General features: G+C 36.9%; 1 long non-coding RNA gene across 1 annotated transcript in view; it reads left to right on the top strand.

Moving 5' to 3' along the window:
* The first annotated feature begins 2,233 nt into the window (after positions 1–2,233).
* Positions 2,234–24,506, top strand: part of LOC138153266 (uncharacterized) — a 78,390-nt gene continuing 56,117 nt past the window's right edge. Inside the window, exons 1-2 of the long non-coding RNA XR_011166320.1 lie at positions 2,234–2,623; positions 7,248–7,364. This is a non-coding gene — a long non-coding RNA (uncharacterized lncRNA). The remainder of the gene's footprint in view (positions 2,624–7,247; positions 7,365–24,506) is intronic.

Below are 24,506 nucleotides of genomic sequence, written 5' to 3' on the forward strand. Positions count from 1 at the left end.
TTTCCACTTAACAATGGAAACTTCTTGTGCTCTACATAGCTTGTTAGAAGGATAATCATACATTACCCAACTCATAATGGGATGTTCTTGACAAAGGGTGATGATATGACCTTGTATCATCCTTTTAGTAGCAGCTAGAGCCTAGATACAGGCAAACTTTTCAAAACTGGTGTGTAAGAGGCTGCCTCAGGGAACTCACAGCTCCTGAAGCCTAACAGTCGTGTAATTTGGACACCCCTTAGTGCCTGTTAAAACCTCCATTTTCCTAAGTCTTATGGACAGAGAGCAATCCCATAGGATCACAAAGACCCAAGGGAAGAGACTAATGGAATGGAATGTAACTGTTATAACCATTATACCAGTAAGGGGGTCTCCCTGAAAAATAGGAGTCCTGGAAGTCACTGGGTGTGAATCAGTCGGGGATGGGTCTTGGTATCAACTTAGACCCTGGGACAGGTTCCATTTCATTCCATTCCATTCCAATCCAGGTGAGCTTTCAAGTGACTTGGTAAATGGAGGTGGTAGGGGATGTGGGATTTTAACATTAAAGTTATCTGTGTATATGTATGTATGTATGTATATATATATATATATTTTTTTTTTTCTTTCTCTCAGTCAGATAAGGAAACTCCCTCTGCCAATGCAGGTCAGCACCTTTTCTGCAATTTATCATCTTAGAAGATGGCCTAGATTAGTAATGTCAAATTCAAATAGAAAAGGGGGCCACTAAGGCATACATAGCCACACATTAATATAACCTATGTCTTATTGTATTGTAAAATTATTTTGCTCAGTATTTCCCAATCACATTTTAATCTGGTCCAGTTTGCACTCAGGCGTGTGTTTGGTCACGTGTTTGACACCTCCAGCCCGGAGCGACAAGAGGTTCAATTACTTGCCTATGGTCACAGAGCTGGTATATGGCAGAGGTAGAATTTGAAACCATTCCTGGCTAGCTCTCTTTCAGCTTTGCCACAGGAAGTGGTGGGGGTTGGGGAAAGAGAGGGAAAGAGAGACTAATTCAATGAGCTGACCATTCAACTATATGTCATATCTTCTGCACAATATTTATACACTTGGAAGAATCCTTCATAAGATAAATAACTCTTCCCTCACTTATCTGCTTATTGAATAAAGTTATGAATAATAGTTTATGTTTAAGAAATACTTCAAGGGGCAGCTAGGTGGCACAGTGAATAGAGCACCGGCCCTGGAGTCAGGAGGACCTGAGTTCAAATACAGCCTCAGACACTTGACACACTCACTAGCCATGTGACTTTGGGCAAGTCACTTAACCCCAATTGCCCTCCAAAAAAAAAAAAAAACAACTTCAAAATCATATTACCTTCCCAACCCTGTGACAGGTTGGTACAGGTATTATCCCCATTTTAAAGATGAGGAAACTGAAACTTAGAATGTTTATTTGACAGCTCAGGTCAAACCAAGAGTTGCTCAAGTTACCATTCCTCTCCCTACACCACATGTCTACTCATATATTAGCTTTGCTTAAAGCAACTGGTAGGCGGTATTCCATACTCAGTTATTGTCCCAGGAATTCTTGAATTGAAGCTAGGGTTTCAGGTATACCAGCAAGCTTAGCTCCTTGCTGTGAAAATAATATGATTTCATTCTCCCTGGTAAGCAGCCCTTTTTGCACAGCCAACATAGATCAGCACACTACACCCTCCTTTTTCCTCCTGGGAAACCAGCTTCCTGGTCTCTAAAGTAGTAGAAAAGCAGAGCTTCTGTGTTGACAAAATAAACAAAGCCAGTAGGGAAAGAAATGACCAAGAGCTAGGCACAGGGCCATTGAGACTAGCAGAATATCTTTTAGTGTGTGCCAAGGCCTCAGTTAGAGTCTCCCTGTCAGACATTGGTAAAACTGTAAATTTATTCTCAGGGACTCCTGGAAGCCAGCAACCGAGGGCTCAAGATATACTTCTCAATTCTGTGGCATGCAGAGGGGATGAGATGCTGTCCTTGGGCTTTGCAAAAGTCTCACCAGTCTCTGAGAATTGTAAGATAAGCATATTAGTGAAGGGCCCCAATAAACCTACATAAAGGTTAGCATTCCCCCCCAATCACATTTACATAATAAGACTCCAAGCTTGCCACCAAAGGAAAGTTCAAAATGCTCATCTTGCAATGAAATGGAGAGGTTTTAAATGCTTTCAGCTGCTTGTCTCAGGGTTTATTTTGCAACTAGCTGAGACGAGGAAATAGATCTGGCAGGTGGAGGGGATGAGGGAGGAGGAGGGCATAGTGGAAGGGGCTGAGAATGTGAGTCTCCAGCAGGGATGTGTAGATGAAGGGGAGACCTAGCCAAATAATCCAAATATCATGTTTAAGAACTCTGTGCTCCCTGATAACTGGAAAAATTGGAAGAAATCAAGCAAGCAAGCATTCGGTTTATGTTGACTTCCATACAGTAAGAGAAGAATAGGAAGATAAGTTCAAGTCAACTCAATTCAGCCTTTTTAAAAAATTATTAAGTGCCTCCTATTTTCAAGGTTCTCCACTTACAGGCGTGTATCGAAAAGTACACACAAAACTCTGGGATAGTTAGATGTGATCGCTGCTGAATTTGATGGTCTTTCCTCAGTCCTCATCTTTCTCGAACAAGGTAAGCACTTTGTAAATGCTTGTTGATTGATGACTGATCTATAATCTTTGACGTGACCACGCTCTCCCCCGGGATATTAACTATTCTTTTCCTGTCTTTTCATCATACTCTTCTCTCCTGGTTCTCCTACTTATCCAACTGCTCCTTGTATTTTGATGGATTATCATTCATCTCTAACCCCCCAAAACCGAATTACCCCAAGACTTTATCCTGAACCCTATCCTTGTCTCTCTTCACTCCTCTCAGTGATCTCATCACCACCCGTGGGTTTAATGACCATATCTCTATGCAAAAGACTCCAAAATCAATATCTAGCTCTAGCGTCTTTTCTGAGTTCACCCCCTGCCTGCAATATATTTCCACATATGTACCCCTTAGACTCTTCAAAGTTAACACATTTCCAAGATAGTATTCATCATCTTTACGCTCAATACCCACACCTCCTCAAACTTTCCTGTCTCTATTAAGGTCATCACAATATTTCCAATCGCCTAGGATAGCATCCTTAAAGTCTTCCTTGAGTGTTCCTTCTCCTTTATCCTTCCTTTCCCCCAAACCAATGAGAGTCAAGTCTTGTCAACTCCAACCCCACATCAGCTTTTGTATCCATCCCTTCCCATCCATTTATGTTTCCACCAGTCTAGTTATGACCCTTGTCACCTTTCATTTGCAATTATTTCAATAGCCTCCTAATTGTTCCATCATCATTCCTTCTTCTCCAATTCATCTTTCACATAAATTTCAAAACAATCTTCCTAATCTTACCATACTAAATCTTTGCCCAAGAATCCTGTGTATATTTCTATTGCCTCAAGGATAAAATATCAATTCAGTTCAGTAAAGTCCTTCACACTCAGCATATTGGCAAACATCATAAAAAAGCAAAATGGTCGGGGAAGCTAGGTGGTGCAGTGAATAGAGCACTGGCCCTGGAGTCAGGAGGACCTGAGTTCAAATCCAGCCTCAGACACTTAACACAAAAACTAGCAACGTGACCTTGGTCAAGTCACTTAACCCCAATTGCCCTACTTTCCCCCTCCAAAAAGCAAAATGTACAATATGGGAGGGATTTTGAAAAGACAAACATGTACATGGTGGTGGAATACAAAGGTGGTAGCTCCAAGTTAGTTAGCTTTCCAAGTTTATTAAATTTTACTCCCTTTCAGGCACTATACATTCCAGCCAAACTGGCTTACTTGCTGTTCCCCTGATATGGCATTCCATATTCTGTGTATTTGTATAAGTTATCCTCTTTTATCTGGAAGCCTTTCCTTCCTCTCCTTTCTGTCTTCTGATTCTTAGAGTCCCTAGTCTCCTGCAAGGTTTGACTCATAAGCCACCTCCTATGGAAGGTTTCCAATTCTTTGCTACCGCAAAATGTGCTGCTCTCAATAGTTTGGTGTATTTGAGGCCTCTATTTTTGTCTTTGACCTTTCAAACTCCTTTTTTTTAATAAGGACTCTTCCAAAAAGTTCAGTTCCACCTTGTTTTTCAAGCCTTGTTTTATAATGTTCCCCCAATCTCACTCTACATTACTACCTATGTGACCTTGGGCAAGTTATTTAATGGGTATAGGCCTCTTTCCTTATGTATAAAATGTTGGGGCTAGACTAGATGGTTTCTAAGGTTCCTTCCTGTTCCAAAGTCTGTGATTACAGCTTTCTGGGCTGGGGAATAGAGGAGAAAGGCAACAAAGGGTTGTCTGGGTCAAAAACTATGAACATTTTAGTTATTTTCTTAGCATAATTACAAGTTACTTTTCAGAATGGTTAAGCCATTTCCACCACCATGTACATGCATGTCTTTCTGAACTCCCTCCCATATTGACTATTTTCCTTTTTTTATTATTTTTGCCAATTTGCTGAGTGTGAGGTGAAACCTCTGAGCTTCTCATTTCTCTTATTAATGATTTGGAGCAATAATTCATATAGTTATTAATCATTTATAATTCTTTGGAGAACTGCTTCCTCATATCTTTTAACCACATATACTGGGAAACAGCTTTAGAACTTAAATATTTTAAAAATCAAAACATTAATCAAAGATATTTAATGCATTTTTCCCAACCAACTTTTCTCACTTCTCTAAGCTGCATTGATTTTGTTTGTGCAAAACTTTTTCAATTCCATTTAACATAAGTTCTCATTTTACCTTTTACTATCTACCCTTTCCTTTATTTAAGAATTCTCCCTCTATCCATAACTATGAAAATATCTTTACTCATTTTCCTCAATATTTGTTATGGTATGGCCTTTTGTGTTTTTTCTATTATCCATATGAATTTATTTTGGTATATGGTGCAAGATATTTCTTTCTGCTTATTTTTGGTAGAAATTCTCCAATTTTCCTAGCAGTTCCTATCAAATAGGGAGGGAGTCCTTCTCCAAGTTGTTTATATTCTTGGATTTGTAAAATATTGGGTTGTTGAATTTGATTGCTTCTGATGCTTCTGTATCAATTCTATTCCACTGATCTATTTTTCTTTTCCTTTTTAAAGCCAGTACTGAATCATGTTCATGATTACTGTTTTATGATGGTATTTTGAGTTTTAGAGGTGTTACTCTACCCTCAGTCCTTCATTATCTCCCTAACCACTCTAGATCTTTTGTTCCTCCAAGTGAATTTTGTTATTGTAGTATGTTCAGTTTAACCCTTATTGTCTTCTGAGCTAGGGAAAAAGTTATAATAATTTTGCTTTTAATAGAAAAAGCTCTTTAACCAAGGAAGTTCTCTGAGTCCACAAATCACAAATCAGAGAACCTCAGAGTTAGAAAAACTAGAAGAGGCCATTTGATCCATTGATTCAACAACCTCTTAAGATGGATCTATCATTGTCAGGCAATGTGCCAGGCACTGGGGACACAGAGACAAAAATAAAAGAGATGCTTGTCTTCAAGGAACTTACATTTTGTTGCAAGAAACAGCATGCATAAGCACAAATAAATAAAAAATATGTACAAAGCATTTTGGAGAGGTGATGCTAGAAATCATGGAGATCTGAAGGGATTTTACATAGGAGGTGGCACATGAGCTGAACTTTGAAGAAACTGAGAGATTCTAAGAGGCAGAGGAAATGATTGTGTGCATTCTAGACATTAGGACAGCCCACAAAAAGGTATGGAGATGAAAAGTGAAATGTTGTGTACAAAGAACATCAACTAAGGGTAATGTGACTGAAAAGATCCATGAGCCATGCTATGAAGGGTCTGAAATACTAAACAGAGGAGTTTGTACTTTATCTTAGAGGGAATAGTGAGCCATTGTTGAGTAGGAGTGTGACATAAGATCTGTGCCATAGGAATATGAATGTGGTAGCAGTGTGGAGGATGGTGGATCGAAAAGGAGGAGAGACCAATTCATGGAAACCAATTTAAAGACCATTGAGTGCAGACAAGAAGTAATGGTGGCTGTGTAAGGAGGAATAAGGGAATGGATGTGAAGGATATTGTGAAGATAGAATTGACAAGATTTGGCAACTGATTGGATTTGTGGAATGAAGGAGGGTGAAGAATGGAGGGTAAAGTGACCACAAGGAGTATGGTGGTCCTCTAGGGATGGGAATCCATTACATACTAAGGCAGCCTATTCCACTTTTAGACAGCTCTAATTGAGGCAGCTAGGTGGCACCATGAATAGAATGCTATAATGCTGGGTCTAGAGTCAAGAACACCTGAGTTCACATCCAGCCTCAGGTAGCTATGGTTTTGTGACCCTGAGCAAGTCACTTAACCCTGTTTGCCTCAGTTTCTTCATCTATAAAATGAGCTGGAGAAGGAAATGGCAAACTACTCCAGCATCTTTACCAAGAAAATTCCAAATGGTGTCATGAAAAGTCAAACATGACTGGAACAACTGAACAACAACAAAATTCAAGTTATTTTCAAAAATGTTGAGCAACACAATGCCAAGCACAGATCCCTGGGGTGCTTTACTAGAGATTTATCTCCAACCGATAGCAGCACATTACTTTTTAGAACTGGTCATTCCACCAATTCTAAATCTACCTAATAATATCGTCAACTAACTTACCTCTCTCCATTTTGTTCACAAGAAACATTAGAGATAACTGCTGATTATAAAATCTAGTTTTAAGTGTTGGCTATAATAAAGACACTAGTAAATATCCATGAAAGTTATTATTGAAATGACATCAATAAGTAACTGGGCAGGGCCAAAGGTGTGGCAAATATAAACTTTTATAGTATATAATTCTTCTTTTCCACTGCCTCATCCCTCAGGAGGGTAAGCATTCTTGAATTAGGGTTGTGTTATATATACGTGTGTATTTATACATGTGTATGTAATTATGTATATACATATATGTGTATATATGCATATGTATATATATTTGCTATTTTTGAAAAGTAGGATTCACTACAATGAGTTGTCTTGTTATAGATTCATGAACACCAGACAGCCAGGAACTAGCAGAGTAAATGAACAGAGATGAGGAATGACATTTATAAGGTAAAATTCGAAGAATGAAAGGGATTTTTGTGTTTTGCTGTTTTTGTCTTTTCTGTTGATGACCATGATGTGCCAGCTTTATTCAGATGAGAATGATAAAGAAACAGAAATTTTAAATGGCCTGACAAAACAGAACCTGTGTTTAATTGGCTTTCAGGTTTATAATGCTGGTAAATATTTGGACTTTGGAACTGAGAATGCTGATGCATCATTCATAGTTCTTTTATGTGAAGACTAGTAGAAATCAACGATTACACCAGAGTCTGTGCATTAAGTAAGTACAAAGTAGTATTATAAAGTTGCTTTGAATTTTCCCATTGATAGGGATGCACTTCACCTTTCCTGGTGAACGATATCTGGTTACAAAGAACAAACTAGCATGGGAAGCCTTCACAGAACTGGCACTTTCATTTCACTGTTAAAATACCTGTGAAAGAAAATGCAACTCTTACTTAAAGACAAAGATCCTTTTCTTTTTTTTTATGCAAACTCAAAAGGCATGTATTAAGTACCTACTATGTGAAATGATAGTCATATCCTACATAAATAGGTGATACATAATAAAAAATAAAATGGTCCCCACATACAAGAAGCTCATATTCTGCCTGAGAAAACATGTTGTTGTTCATCCTTCATGCAAAGTGATGAAAGTTGTTATTCAACTCCCTTTGATCAACTAAGATCCTTTTGATCTTAAGGCATAGGATATCCTTTAAAATTTGATATTATTTATTTATTTACTTTTAGTTTACAACATTCAGTTCCACAAGCTTTTGAGTTCCAAATTTTCTCCCTCTTCCTCTCCTCCCCCTTACCCCATGGCAGCATGCAATCCTATGTAGGTTCTACAAAATATTTTCATGTTAAACATTAGTCAAGTTGTAAAGAAGAATTATAACCAATGGAATGAACAATGAGAAAAAAGAAACAAATAAGAGAGCAAGTAGTTTTCTTTCATCTGCATTCAGACTCTCCAGTTCTTTCTCTGGATGTGGATAACTCTTTCCATCATGAGTCTTTTGGAGTTGTCTCATAGCCTGGCATTGCTGAGAGGAGCCCAGTCTGTCAAAGTCAATCAGAGATACGATAAGTCTACAATTGTGTACAATGTTCTCCCGGTTCTGCTTCCCTCACTCAGCATCAGTTTATATAAAAGACAAGGATTTTTAATCCATAAACTTGCCTTTGAAATATTTTACTGTTTTGATGATTTTACTGTAATTGCTTTCCTTTGTAATTCTATGGATTTTGTTTTATATATTTAAAAATCTTATTCTGAGAAGTTCATAGGCTTCACCACATTGCCGATGGAAGAAGTTAAGAATTAAAAAGTTAAGAACCTCTGCTTTAAGGAATAAATGTCTTTAATTATTGCTTTCTACAAAGGTGAATTTATGTAAAGTAGATTCTGTTTTCCCATAGCTTCTTCTTTTTTTTTTTTTAACCAGTGGTGTGTTCTTATAGGAAAATAAATTGAGTTAGGTCAATGATTCACAGGTCTGTGGGAAAAGCTTCATAATAATTAGAGCTGTCCAAAAATGAGTGGGCTGCCTGTTACTGGAGTTTTTCAAGCACAGGCTGAAATACCATTTGTTATGTGTGTTGCAGAGGGGATTTCTGTACAAACATGGGCTGAACAGACTAGCCTTTGAGGTGCCTTCTAACTCTAAGATTCCATGACTAGATGTTTTTCAACATCCATTCTAGCTCTGAAGTTCTATGGTTTGGTGGTACCTCGGCTTCTCCTCCCCACCATACCCATTCTGCATGCAGTTACCATAGTAACATTCTTAAAACACTGCTTTGACCTTGTTAGGAACCTTCAATGCTTAACCATTGTCTCTAGGATAAAGGTCTAAATTGCTTTTAGACTGGCTACATTCCCAGTCTCATGTTCCACTCTACCCTATCACAAACCTTTAGCTTTACCTATATACTTATTTTTTCCTGAATTCGCCCTGGGGTCCTGGGCTTTACTCATGCCGTTCTCCTTCCCCAGAGATCTTCCACATGTCTCTATGTAAATTCTATCCTATCAATGAAGGCTCAGTTCAAACGACTTTTTCCATGAAGACTTCACTAATAACACTTTCTCCATGGATTGTATCTCTCTTACTTATGAAATTTTATAGTACTTCTTGTCTTTACTACTCATCTAGAATAGATCACACCTGACCTTTTATTTTTAGTTATCTTTTCATAGTTATATCATATTTCCCCAACTACACTATGTCTGTTGATAACAAGAAATTTGTTTTAGATTTCTTTATAGTCCCTCTAACTTCTAACATACTTTATTCTTAATTTATAGAAAATTTTGTGTAGGGGTTGTTGGGGACATGATTAAAGATGGTGGCCAAACCCACAGTATGTGATACTCTCTAGTACAAAAGTAATGCCGTGCCTGCCTCTAGTTATAATTCTATTTTATAAATTCATTTTTATTTTCTATCACATAATCATAGATTTAGAGCTAGCAGTATCAAAGAGGCCATCTTTGGTTAACACTCCCATTTTACAGATAAGGAAACTAAAGACTAGAAGTTTAATGATTTTCCCAGTGTCAAGCACCGAAGAAATGTAAGAAGTGGGAATTGAACTCAGATCCTCAAGTTCTTTTTCCACTATACCACTTGCCTCATTTCTGAAACATCTTTGTACAACTAGGTATGCCTAGTTTTCTCAGGTCCAGAGCTTTTTCCTAGACCTGGACATCTCATGATTCCAACTGAAATGCTTCTAAAATTTCTTCACTTTTGCTTTTGTCTAAAAATTTGCATTATTCACATGGGTGCTACTCATCATTTCACTTCTGAACTGCGTTGAACTTACATCATGTCTTTTCTCACTCCAATTCATCCTTCACTCAGTAGCCAAAGTAACTTTCCTAAAGCACAGGTATAATCATGTCATCTCCCAGTTTATTAACTCAAATAGCTCCCTATTACTTCTAGAATCAAATATAAAATTCTATGTTTGGTATTTAAAGACCTTCAGAACTTTCCCTCTTTCTATCTTTCCAGTCTTTTTATCCATTACTCTCTCCCAAATATTCTACAATTCAGAGGAACTGATCTTCCAATCTATCTCCAGACTTCAGCCATTTTCATTGGCTATTTCCCCTGACTCAAATGCTCTCCCTCCTCAATTAAACCTCTTGGCTCCCCTGACCTTTAAAGCTCAGTTCAAATATCACCTTATACAAGAGATCTTTCTCAGTCTCCCCCCTCTACCTCCCAGTTCCTAATGACTTTCCTTTTAATTACCTCCCATTTACATTGCGCATATCTTGTATGTATATAGTTGTTTGTATGTTTTCCTTGAATCAATAGTATTTCTATATAATACATAAACCCAGGAGGCAAAAATAGAAAGGGAAATCACATTCAACATATCTATAAAACACATAGACTATCTGATAATCAATCTACAAAAGAACATTCAGTACCTATAGGTTACTATATGCTATACAACTACAAACTTTTTTTTTTTTGCTTTTTGAACTCAGGTCCTCCTGACTCCAGGGCCAGTGCTCTATTCACTGTACCACCTAGCCACCCCTACAAACTTTTTCTTAAAGAAAAATGGCAACTTAAATAGCTAAAGGAATATTCCATGTTCAAGGCTGGGTTTTGCTAATATAATAAAATCGACAAAACTACTAAAATTATTGTGTATATTTAGTGCTTTGCCAATAAAATTACCAAAGGGATACTTTATTAAAGAGTTATAGAGAATACACAAAATAAAAGAATTTATTTTGAGGAACAAACATCTGGATTATCAAGGGAAATAAATACTTATATCTGCCAAACTATATTATGAAATATTAATCATCAGAATTATTTGATGCCCATTAAAAACAGAAGAGTAGATCAAATTAATAGAACAGAATAAAAGAATCATAAGCAATTGAACTCAGTAAACAAACAAGTGTTAGAAAAACCTGAAAATATAAATTACATGGGAAATAATTGCCTATTTGACAAGAATCATTAGGAAAACTAGAAAGCAATCAGGCAGAAGTTAGGTCTAGAATGATATCTTATACCATATACTATAACAAATTTCAATTTCAACCTAAATATTAAAAATCATACCATGAAATAATTAGAAAAGGAACAGATTATATAGCTTTCACAGAAATTGCCAGAGATGAATTCTTGAACAAAGGATAGAAGGCAATAAAAGATGTTAGAGGCAAAAAAGAGAAAATAGATCATTTTGATTATGGGAAATTAAAAGCTTATGACTAGACAAAATAAGGTTAAAAGGGAATCGGTCAACTGGGAAAAAATTGCATCAGATAAGGGTCCAATATCCAAGATACATCAATAACTAATAGGAATATATGACCCAAAGTCATTCATCAATAGATAAATGGCCAGAGTTCATGAACAAACTGTTCCCCCAAAGAATAGTAAACTATTGACGACTATATGAAAGAATGTTTAACAATGTGAGAAAATTTTCAGATTTCACATAATACCTAGCAAATTGGCAAAGAGGACAAAATACAGAAATATTTAATATCATAGGGGTTGTCAAAAAGATGAGCATACTGGTGTATTGTAGCCATGAAATGATCTAACCATTCTGGAATTATGGGGAAAGAATGACTAAAACATCTTATATTTTTGACCCAGAGATTCCTCTGCAAGTTTATGCCACCAAGAAGGTCAGAGACAAAGAGAAATGTCCCATATTATAATATTTTTTCATTTTTTATTTCATTTTTAATTTATGCACTAAAACAAGCATTTTCTTTTTTTGCTTTTTTGGAGGGCAATTGGGGTTAAGTGACTTGCCCAAGGTCACATGGCTAGTTTTTGTGTTAAGAGTCTGAGACCAGATTTGAACTGAGGTCCCCCTGACTCTAGGGCTGGTGCTCTATTCACTTCACCACCTAACCACCCCTAAAACAAGCATTTTCATAAAATAGTACAATGAAAGATGGTTGTACATGGAACTTCAAACCTACTGTTAAATATTCAACAAAATTATCATGTAAATTTCTTTTTTTTTCTTCTTCCCTTCTCTCACTCCCCCCCAGGGGGGATTGTTACAATTTGATACAAATAGGTTTATATATGTAAAATTATTCTATACATACTTTTAATTGTCAGTTCTCTTTCTGGATGTAGATAACATCTTTGATTTTTTTAAAAAAAGAGACAAGAAAACCAAATCACTAGTATTAAAAATGAAAAGGGTCAATATATCACCAATGAAAATGTCATAGTATTTATAGCAGTACTTTATGTAGTAGAAAAATAAAAGCAAAGGAAATGCCCCTCAACTTAAGAGTAACAAAGCAAACTCTGGTACATGAATATAATATAATGTTACTGTGACATAAGAAATGACGAATTTAATGAATATAGAAATATGTGGGAATACTTACATAAACTGATGCAAAATGAACTAAGCAGAAGTAGGAAAACAATATACACACTTATAAATTTTATGCATATAATTATATATTAATGTACAATGTATAATAATATAAATATATTTAAATATATATTCTATTAATATATTATTATATATAGTAAATAAATATATTTAAACATAATATATAAATATAACAATGTATATATTATTTTTTCAGCTTTTATCTTAATTTATATACTTTTATATACACATATACACACATATATGTGTATACATAAACATATATCACTATATACAAATGAAAAAACAACAAAATAATGGAAATGGAATCCTGCAAAATGATAATGAACAAGGTTGGCTTTGACACCAAAGAAGAGAAATGAGAAATTATCTCCCCCTCAATACTTTGCAGAGGTGAGGTACTTTGGGTACAGAATACTACATGTATATCATGCTCCATTTTAAAAATATCTTTATTAGTTTTGCTAAATACCCCACATTAAAAAAAATTCTTTATTATAAAGAATGGCTCTCTGGGAAGGGGAGGAGGAGTGATAATTGGATAATAAAGGTGACATAAAAACAAAAAATATCAATTAAAATGTACTTTTCAATAAATTTCAGATATACCAGCACTCAGGCTGTCCATCTGTTATCCCTCACATTTCCCTCATGATTGTTCAACAACTATTATGAATTATATACATCTTCATACATTTCTTCAAAGTATTTCTTACACATATGTCATCCTTGAAGAAATGTCACAGCCTGTTTACATCTTCATTGTCCTCAGGGTCAGTGGCAACTTTCACTCCAGAAACTGTGGCATTTCAGGATACACGACCAGGGGAATATTTATTTTTAAAGAAAAAAAGATGGGGTTTTGAGCTTGAGATTGTTAAAAAGCACTTTACAAATATCCAAATGCATTTCAGTTTATCTCTTCCATATATGCATACGCACATATTCATACATAGATGCACACAATACAATTCATATCTATAACTGCATATTATGTACATGTGTGTATATTTATACATATATATATGTATGTACATATATACATGACTGTATATAATGTATTTTGCAGGTGGACACTAAGTTGGGTCCATAGTTGACTGGATTACATTTGGATATTTACATAGTACTTTTAACATCAATTATATTCTTGTATATCTGGGTAATATACACAAAATGTAATGTATGTATTGGTGTGTGTACTAACTGAGCAGACTGGCCATCTGACTGTGTGTCATAGTCTAGACAATGTTTTTCATCTCTTGATTCTGTCTGGCATTTATAGTCATTCACTGTCTGGCTCTTGCCTATCTTCCAGGCTGATTACACATTATTCCTACCCAAACACTGTATGCTACAGCCAAATTGGCCCATTTGCTGTTCCCCACATAAGAAATTTCATCTCCTGCCACTGAATATGCCCTTGAATAGCCCATGTCCCATGTCTGGCAGGCTCTTCCTCCCCACCTATGCCTCTCAGAACAGCTAGTTCCCTCAGTCCAAGGGCTATGTCCCTCAAATGTCCCTTCCTGATTGCCCCAGTTGTAAGTGTCCTTACCCACAAATCATTATTTGTTTGTTTTTAGGTGATATATATATATATATATACAGCATCTGATGATCTGTGAACACAAAACATCTCCTTTGCATAAACTCCTTGAGGGAAGGGAAAATCTCACTTCTGTATGTATATCCCATTGCCAGTGCCTGCCATAAATTAAGTTGTTAATAAATTCTTATTGATTTGCTGACAAATTGCTTGCTCTTTTGCATAATCATGAATAGTATTGAGGAGATCTTAAGAACTAATGGTCAAATGCAACTGTCTACAAGCAAAAGCATCATTCACCAGCTCTAGGAAATGCCTCTTTTTTTTTTTTAAGCAATTGGGGTTAAGTAACTTGCTCAAGGTTACAAGGCCAGGTGTTTCTGGGTGGGTGCTAAGTGTCTGAGCCCGGATTCAATCCCCAGGTCATTCCAACACTGGGGCCGGTGCTCTTACTTGCTGTACTACCTGGCTGCTCCCTGAAAATGTCTCTTTCAATTGGACCTTACACAGGATGTAGTCCATGATGGTGGTGAACACTTTTAGCAAGCCCACATCTCCTGGTTTTTTTGCTTTTATTGATATTAGAAATCATATAGTCATTGAACAATTATCTCTATAGATGCATTTATCAAGAAATGTTGAAGGAGCTCACCATATACAAAAGAAATCCTCTTGGAAATAAAGACTTTATATGATGCTATAGTTCATTTTACAAATTCATCAGGTGAAATCTGATTAAGATGTATATCCAGGGCAGTCACAAAGAAGAAATAAGGAAATAAGATGTTACAAGGGCAAGAAGCAGAATAAGGAGTGTAGGTAGAAAGGGTGAGGTGGATGTTACTGCCTGGCAGCCTGTCTTGCTGATTTAGAAAGAGTGTCATGTCGTGGACAAAACACTGGGCTTGGAAGTCAGGAAGGCTTGAGTCCAAATCCAACCTCATGAAAATGTGAGCCTGAACTTAACCCCGCCTCATAGGGTTGTTATAATGATTAAATGAGATGACATGAGTCAAGTTCTTTGCAAAACTTAAAGCATTACTATGAAAATGGGTATAATAATCACATCTATCTCACAGGGGTTGTTGTAAGGATCATGGGAGCTAATATCCATGTGAAGAAGAGCTATTGTGGGATATGATGTCATAAAATGGTAAGAGTGCTTTCCACTTAGGTAAGAGAATCCAAGTTTAAATACCCTCTATGACTCTGAATAGCTAATAGTCCTTCAAGATTTGCAAAGCACTTTATATGTAATTTTTCATTTTACTCTCACAATAAGCCTGGAAGGTAGGTGTTATTATTATTTTCACTTTACAGATGAGAAAAGTATGTCAGGAAGAAGTTAGGTGACTTGCTTAGGGTTATACAACTAGTGTATGAGGCAAGAATAATTCAGTTCTTCCAAACTGAACTCCAAATCCAGTATTCTATGCCTTATACTGCTTAGCTGCCTTTTATTATCTTCGTGAGCTTGATTGAGTTACTTAAACTCCCTGGCTCTCAGTTTCCTCACCTATAAAAGGAATGGGTAGGACTAGATGGCCTCTAAGGATCTATGATCCTATGCTGGCTCACTGTCACAGATATGTGAACACCTCCTGTCTTTTCTCTTTTCTAATCAAGAGCCACCACCTTCTCCCTGCCTAACCCTAATGAACTTCCCTGATTCAGTCTTTGAGGCAAAGTTCTCTTGAGACACCGTTGATGGTCCCTTCCCATCTGATCTATTAGGCCTCTATTGGACAACCAGTAAGTTTTCTTATTGACAGAATTGCCTCTCATATCACATATGCAGGGTACACTGAACAGGTAATGTTTTGACCTCTCTGTCACACTCTTTAATTTTTCTGTATAGTGGTTCTATCTTTGCTCTCCTCTTTATCACCTCTATATTCAGATCTCCTTTGTAACTCTTTTTATCTTAGCTGACCTGTCATAAAAAAAAAAAAAATCAAATGGCAGAGGAGGGGAAAAGATATGTGTGAATTTATTTTTTATTTTTTTGCTTTTTGGAGGGCAATTGGGATTAAGCGACTTGCCCAAGATCACACGGCCAGTTTTTTGTGTTAAGTGTGTGAGGCCAAATTTGAACTCAGGTCCTCCTGACTCCAGAGCCCGTGCTCCACTCATTGCACCACCTAGCTGCCCCAATGTGTGAATTTATAAAAAATAAAAATATAACCCTAGTCCCAAAGCCCATATGGTATGAAACTCTCTCCTCATTGGTATAGATTAACTCCCTTTGCCTATATGAAGGGAGGGGCAGAATTGAGGAAAGTGTGAGAGAGGAGATTTTTTTGGTCTTCTTTGAGATTTTTCAAGCATCTTTGTTCTCTATGTGCTTTTGTCCTCCATCTTTGAGAGAAAAGATGGAAGATTCCAACCCCACTTGGAAAAGATGCTGAGAAGATGACAGGGGAGAAGCTGGCAGTCTGGTATATACCTCTCACTAGGTAGCTATTCTAAGGGCTTCAGGGAACTTCCCTTTGGCTGAGATCTAGACTTCCTCTCTTGGTTAAACTGAATTACCTCACTCCTAATGGGAGAACACCTTCACTCTGTATCATGTAATATATATTCTCCTATTTATACTTTCCCTGTTAAGTTGGATAAATGGTCTTCTTTGTTATTTGCTAATGTGTATGTTCATTGTGGAACTAGAATTTGGTGGGAAAGAAGTCAGGCTTTGGGCATCAATCTTGGATCCTGCTTTCACCATTAATGAAGCAGCTTTCAGAAATTAGCTTGAGCTTGAAAACCATATCCCCAAGGCTAATAATATTTAAGGGAACAAATAGATACAATTCTAGTCTAGTACTCCCATTTTCCAAGGAGAAAAGAGTGGCCAGCAGTCTGACCCCAACCTTCTGCCTCCCCTGCTGAAAAGAATGAAGTCTCCTTTGGAGAAAGATGGGGCGGGGAAGGGGGAGGGGGCAGAGACTAGAGATGTCTACTCTCTTCCCCTTCAAACTACACAGCAATAGCCCATGCTACATGTGAAAGACAGCTCTCATAACAAAAAACAGAGTATTTCATAACATAAATATGAACGCTCTTTAGCCTAGTGTAGGAGTGGGGAAACCTGTTCTGTAAAATTTGGATTCAGTCAAAAGGCTGCACTTAAAGATTTAGAAGTCCACATGTGACCTTAAGGTCCTAGGTTTGATTAGTAATCTCCCTGTCAGTGTATCTAGTGTTTACAACTTAAGCAGCAACCATACTTTTTAGGTTAATTCCTATAGCCAAATGATGAGTACAAAGTCATGGAAAATGAGGATGTACACACAATGAATGTGGGGCCAGAAGAGCTTGATTCAAATCGTGACTCCATTTATTTACTTCCTATGTGACCTTCTACAAATTATTTAACCTTTCTGGCCTCATTTCCTCCTCTGTAAAATGAGAATATTGGACTAGATATTCTCTGCAGTTTACTCCAACTAGCTCTAAACTTATGAACCTATAAATCTCAAATGAATACAGAGAAGCATGGGAGTGCTTATATGAACTAATACACAGTGAAGTAAACAGAACCAGGGAAATGACAGATACAATGACAAAACAATGTAAACGGAAAGAATAGTTACCACAAAATTGTCAAAAACTAATGCTGTTAAGTTATAATGACCAAATTTAGCTCAAAAATAAAGACACGACCTTTTCAAAAAAGATGAGGGACTATAGATGTGCAAACTTGGCACAAAAAAATAAAGATATGGCCCTTCTTTAAAGAGATGAGGAACTATGAATGTGGAACACTACCCATAATGTCACATTTGGGTGATTTGTTGGTCAGTTTTGCTGAATTGTGGTTTTTTTTTAATATTTTAAAAATTCTTTGTTATAAGGGATGGCTTTCTGGGAGAGGGAGAGAAAAAGAAAGGAATAAAAATTATTTTTTATAACCTGTATCAAATACATTTTAAAAACAAAATGAAACAGTAAAACAAAATTTTAAAACTATTAAACTCAGCCTAGAGTTTACTTTTGTTCTTGGCGAGTTCTGAAAAAGCGTTTAACTATGGGGGCCATTGCCATGTCTGGCCCAGGGTTACACCATCTGTGCTAGTTACCATTCTTCTTCTTCTGTAAATGTTACCTTGTGCTGATTGGGAATCAGCTAGTTGCATAGCTCCCTAGGAAAAAGGAGACCAGAATAAAAAACTTAAGATATTTATGTCACTTAGTGTTCTTAGTTTTATTATATTCAGGCTTTTAGGGATTTATTTGCTTCTCAAAAAAATTTGATTTTATAGTTTCGGTACACTGCCCCCTCCTAGCAGCAATATGTCTTGAACCCTGTGGTTTAGGCAATAAAGAGTAGATTTTGTTTGATATCCCAGGAGGCAACTGGAATTTGACTCAAACTAGAATTTTCCATGCATTTGTCAAAATTATAATTCTTTCATCCAAGTGTTGAGCTCAAACAACTATTGCCAATAAAACAGATATTTCCTTGGAACAACTTGTAAAAGAGATAAAAATGCCTATGGGACAACTTGGTGCTTTTCTTACTAATTATTACATTTTCTTTTATGTACTTATTCTGACTCTTAACACTAGAATAAAAGTCCTATCCTGGCAATATTCCCCCAATCTTTAGGCCTCCTCACCCTCAATCTGCCTCTGGCTGCTTATCTTAACAATGGGATGGTTATAAATTCTCTCCATCTCAGTCATATGATAGTCAATTCAAACTAATTTAAAGAAAAGACCTTCCTTTGCCTTTCTTTTCTGGTCAACTGGAAAGACTGATGCTGTTTTCCCTGGAATCCTTGTGTTTAGATTCTCATTCTCTCTCTCAGCAAAAACAGGAATATAAAGCACTGTCTGGATGATGATTTCCCCCCTCCCCCAAACCCCACATCTCTTTTTCATCAATGAAGAGGCATTTTTTTCAGTTCCTTTTTTAAGTCCTCCTTCCCTGACCTTCACACTTCCACCCCTCCCATCCACCCCACACACTCTATTCCATGGGCTAGGTTTGTGGGATGTGACTAGAATGCATTTATATTTGTAGATAGCTGGCTTCCTTTAGCAACACCCTAGTCATTTGTTTTGGAAGGGTTGCTCTAACCAGTGAACCACCATCCCTGCCCAACCCTTGGAGGACAAAGGTGGTAATCAGAGGCTGAGTCTGAACCCTCAGGGATTGCTGTCTGAACTCTCATGTTTATCTGGTGAAGTTGCTTCTATCAAAAGATGTAGACAGTGAGGAGACTTGGTCAGAGACCAATGGGATGTTTTTTAATCCCAAAGTGCTAGCCAGGCAGGAAGGAACTGAATTGTCAGGCTTGAGCTACTTGGCTTAGAAGACAACAGAAGCCCATTGCCAACTTCAGAGGAAACGTTGCTATGGACTTCTTCCTGGCAGGCACCAGTGAACTCTATTGCATTAACTCCCAAGTCTCAGATTCTGGTATTTCATTGAATCATTGATTTAGAGCTGGAAGGGCCTCAGAGGCTATTTGGTCCAACTGCCTCTTTTTATAGATGAAGAACTAAGATCCAGAACAACTTGTCCAAAGTCACATAGGTAATAAGTAGCAGAGCTGGGAATCTTTAACTCCAAATCCAGTGCTCCGTCCAATGTAGTAAGCTGCCTACCTCCCTGTAGGATTTCTAGATCTTACCTCACAATCTTGGATGATGGATATTTGTAGCCAGAGTTTATACAGTACTGGATAGGACTCAGGTTTGTGTCCTCTCTTTGGCACTTACTATGGGAGTGATGATGGACAGGTCACTTAATCTCCTGAGCCTCAGTTTCCTCACCTGTCAAATAAAGGAGTTGATCTAGTGTAATCTCAACTCTAACTCTGCTTCTGTGACATGTGACTGAAAAAACAAATGCGATTTTAGGAGACATCAATAGAAAAAGAAGGTGCAGAGAACAATGGAGGCTCTGTTCTCTGCCATAGCTGGATCACATGTGGAATATTATGGTCAATTCTGGGCATCTCATTGTAAGAAGGAAATTGACCAACTGCAGAATATCCAGAGAAGGTGGCCCAGGATAGTGATGGGACTTGGAGCCACATCATCAAACAGGGGTTCTTAACCTGAGGTCCACAGATGCCTTGGGGAATCTGTGGGGAAAATTATACCTTCATTTCAATGGAATTGATTTCCCTTGAAATTCTATGTGTTTTATTTTATATATTTAAAAACATTTTCTTGGTAATCTTGTATATTTGAAAGGAATAGCAAGTTGTGTATAGTAGTGCTGCAGTTTCATGTGCAATCATTTTCTTTATTGTACTATGTAATGGAAATGCTTGTTTTATTCCATAAATTAAAAATAAAATTTAAAAAATAAGTCTGGCACATAGCAAGTACTTAATAAATGCATTGCTGACTTTAAAAAAGTCATTATTCTGAGAAGTGTACATAAGCTTCTCTAGATTGCCAAAGGAGTTTGTGACCAAAAAAAGAGGGGATTAAGAACTGCTGCCAAGGGGCGGCTAGGAAGTACAGTGAATAGAACACTGGTCCTGGAGTCAGGAGGACCTGAGTTCAAATTTGACCTCAGGAACTTAACACTTACTGGCAGTGTGAGTCACTAAACCCCAATTGCCCTCCAAAAAGCAAAAAACAAAGAACTGCTGCCCAAGAATCATTTGGAGTAATTTTGGCTATTTTGCCTAGAGAAGGAGAAGAGCCATAATGGCAGTTTTAAAAAAAATTTTTGAAGAGCTACTATGTGAAAGAAGGATTAGACTTTTTCTGCTTGATCTCAGGGCACAGAAATCAGAGCTAAAGGTAGAAATAGCAAAGAAAAAAAAAACTTAGACTCTATATTAAAAAACATATTTACATGTACAAAATAAATATGACTGTGAAAGGAAACCAATTGCACTGAAATATATTGGTTACATACACACACACACACACACACACACACGTTATTTTTTTTTTTTTTAGGGCAGCTAGGATTGCACAGAGGATGGAGTGCAAGGCCTGGAATCAGGAAGACTCATCTTCCTGAGTTGTAATCTCGCTTCAGACATTTACTAGCTGTGTAACCCTTAACAAGTTACTTAAATCTATTTGCCTCAGTTTTCTAATCTATGAAATGAACTGGAGAAGGAAATGGCAAACCACTTCAGTATCTTGGCCAAGAAAACTCCAAGTGGGGTCACAAAGAGTCAGACAGGACTGAAAATGGTTGAACAACAAGAAATCTTTTTTAAAGACAAGTTCATGAATCCCAAATTAAGAACCCCTACTATAGAGCAATGGTTGTCAAAGTGTGGTCTACTGAACCCCGGGGGTCTCCAAGACCTTTTCAAGGGATCTATGATGTCAAAACAACTTCTGTAATACCACGATAACACTTATACAAGCCACATAAACAAAAGCTCTTTTAAGAGTATCTAGGAGTCCCCAGAAGTTTGAGAATTGCTGCTTTAGAGAATATTTCCCTTCATATACAAGTTGAACTAGATGACTTCTGAGGTTTTCTTCATTTTTTTCTTCCATATTTTCCATAGTTCTTCCATATCTGTGACTCTATCTCTTCCCCCTTGAGAACTATCTGGGCTTATTCTGGCTAACCCAGACCTACCCACCCACATTATTCATTGTTTAACATTCTTAACCAACACAGCTAAATCTTAAAATGCTGGCTCCTAGACCAGTACCTCTGTCTGCTTGAATCTGGCCCAACCAGCTTTAGCTCACACTGTATCACAAAGTTTTTCAAAATAGTTTTCTTAGGGGGCAGCTAGGTGGAACACTGGCCCTAGAGTCAGGAGGACCCAAGTTCAAATCCAACCTCAGATGCTTGACACTTACTAGCTGTGTGATCTTCAGCAGGTCACTTACCCCCAATTGACTTGCCTCCCCTCCGAAACAAACCAACAAACAAAAATTGTTTTCTCAAAGGACTTGTATCTTTACATAGTGAAAAAATTTTACATAACATTCAAATGAGAGCTTTCAATAGATATTTAAATTTATTTCACTATAGGGACTGAAGAAGGGTCATCTCCCCTTTATACCTGGGAGGGTCAGAATATTGTATGCATTCACTCTCTTTTCCCCTCTACTCCCATACAAAATGGAGAAATGAGTCAATTATTTGTAAAAAGGGGTCTCCTTCCCAAAAGATGACCTAATTTTTGTTCTCTTCCCCAACTCCAGCAGCAACAACAGAAGCAGTATCTTCACTGTAAACATAAAAAGAATGCTAGAACCAATGTCAGAATAACTGGGTTCAGATCTCAGCTATATTCTTTACTATTGTATCCTTTGGGTAATAATAATAGCAGACAGAATTTATATAGCGCTGTAAGGTTTACAAACTCTCTATACATGTTATCTCATTAGATCTTCACAACAACTCTCTGTGGTAGGACCTATTTTACAAATGAGGCAACTGAGTCTGGGAAAGTTAAGTGATTTATACCCATAGAGGCAACTAGGTGGCACAGTGGATAGAGTACTGTGCCTGGAGTCAGGACTCCTCATTCTGAGTTAAAATCTGGCTTCAGACACTTACTAACTGCGTAATTTCTGTCTCAGTTTCCTCATCTATAAAAATAGGAATAATAGGGGCAGCTAGATGGTGCAGTGAATAGAACACTGGCCCTGGAGTCAGGAGAACCTGAATTCAAATTCGACCTCAGATACTTAACACTTACTAGCCATGTGACCTTGGGCAAGTCACTTAACCCCAATTGCCCTGCCTTCCCCTCCCTGCCAAAAAAAAAAAATTAGGAATAATAATAATAGCACCTACCTTCCAGGCTTGCTGTGAGGACCAAATTGCCTGGCACATAGTAAGTATTTATATATATATATATATATATATATATATATATATATATATATATGCATATATATACATGTGTATGTATGTATGTATATACGTATATATTTATTACTTGCCCAAGGTCACCCAAATCTTATGTGTCAGGAGAGATTTGAACTCAGTTCTTCTTATCTTCAGGTCCAGTACTCTTTCCCACTGCCACCTAGCTGCCTCATTTTAGACTCTCTACTGTAGCTATATCCTCTTTTGTAAAACAAACAAACAAAAAAACACAAGGTGAGTGGATTAGATTAACTCTAAAGTCCCTTCTCTAACTCTTTCAAGTTTAAGGTTAAAAATAATTTTTCTTTGAATGAGTCCAATTTCTCAACAGCTTTACAAATCATTCATTTAAGAAATATTTACTGAGTATCTCCTACATGCATATAGTTCTCCATACATAGATAAAAAGGCTCCTAAGAATGATAAAGGCTCTGGGTCCAAATTGTGAAGAGAACAGCAAATGAATTTATGTTTGTAGGCTAGTGTTCCTAAGTTGTCTGTTACTATGATATGCTAGAAACAGATCAAAGATGCTCTAAAGGCTTTATCTCTGGAAATGTCTTTTATACCTAATACTATTCCACCAGCCACATGCACGCAAGGGCTCCTTTTCAAGGATTGTATCAACAAAGATTTTGACCAGTATGTATCAGTGTGGTTGAAAAGTACAAGTTATTGATAAGTCTGCCAGTTACTTTGTGCATGTGATGACTGACCTTTGATTAGAATCAGCTGCTTATTATCTGAAATATGTACTATTGACACTTTTTTAAAAGACTGACTTCCTTAATTTTAAGTCCTTGCTCAAAAGGAAAAGCTCTATCCCATAGAACTTTCAAAAGGAATGCCTGCTAGTTGCATTTCAGCCAAAGTAATATAATACAGAAATGAATCTAACTTGGCAGTGAAATAGCATTTATGTAGCACTTTAAGGCTTGTAGTGAGCTTTGCATGTATAAGCTCACTGGATTCTCACAAGCATCCTGTAAGGTAATTGCTATCACCATTTTACAGATGGGCAAACCGAGGCCAAGAAATTCAATGACTTGCCCAGGGTTATACAGTTTGTAGATGTCTGAAGAATGATACTAAATATATTCATGTAATATATGTGCTTTTTCAACAGTTTCAAATAGTTTGGTTTATGCTGATTTTAACAAAGATTTGTACTCTGGAAGCACACATCACATCCCACATCTTCAGTAGAGACACTAACAATGATATCTTTCTCCTCATCTGACTCTTCACTCTTATTATGTATACAGAATGATTAATACCCAGTTCCCCAATCTCCTGTCTCTTAATTGTCAGCAGTTTTACAATTTAGTACTTTATCACAGCAATATTTAATGCTCATCCATCAAATATTGTCTGGCTTCTGGATTTAAGAGTATGGCTATTATCTTGAGGGAAATGATTAATGGAAAACTATCTGAAAATGGAATAAATCATGTTGGAGGAGGGGAGTGGCGGGAAAGATTGTGAGTTCTTATAACTGAAGATTTCCAAGAAGAGAATGGATGATTATTAGAGTATTTTCTCTGTTCCTTCCAGCTGCTACTGCCCCCTCCCTATTTTGTATCTATTTATATATATATATATATATATATATATATATATATATATATATATAT

This window comes from Petaurus breviceps, unplaced genomic scaffold, assembly GCF_028583685.1.
Source record: "Petaurus breviceps papuanus isolate PSGF00001 unplaced genomic scaffold, PetGlider_PUasm1.0 90977, whole genome shotgun sequence".
Classification (NCBI taxonomy): domain Eukaryota; kingdom Metazoa; phylum Chordata; class Mammalia; order Diprotodontia; family Petauridae; genus Petaurus; species Petaurus breviceps.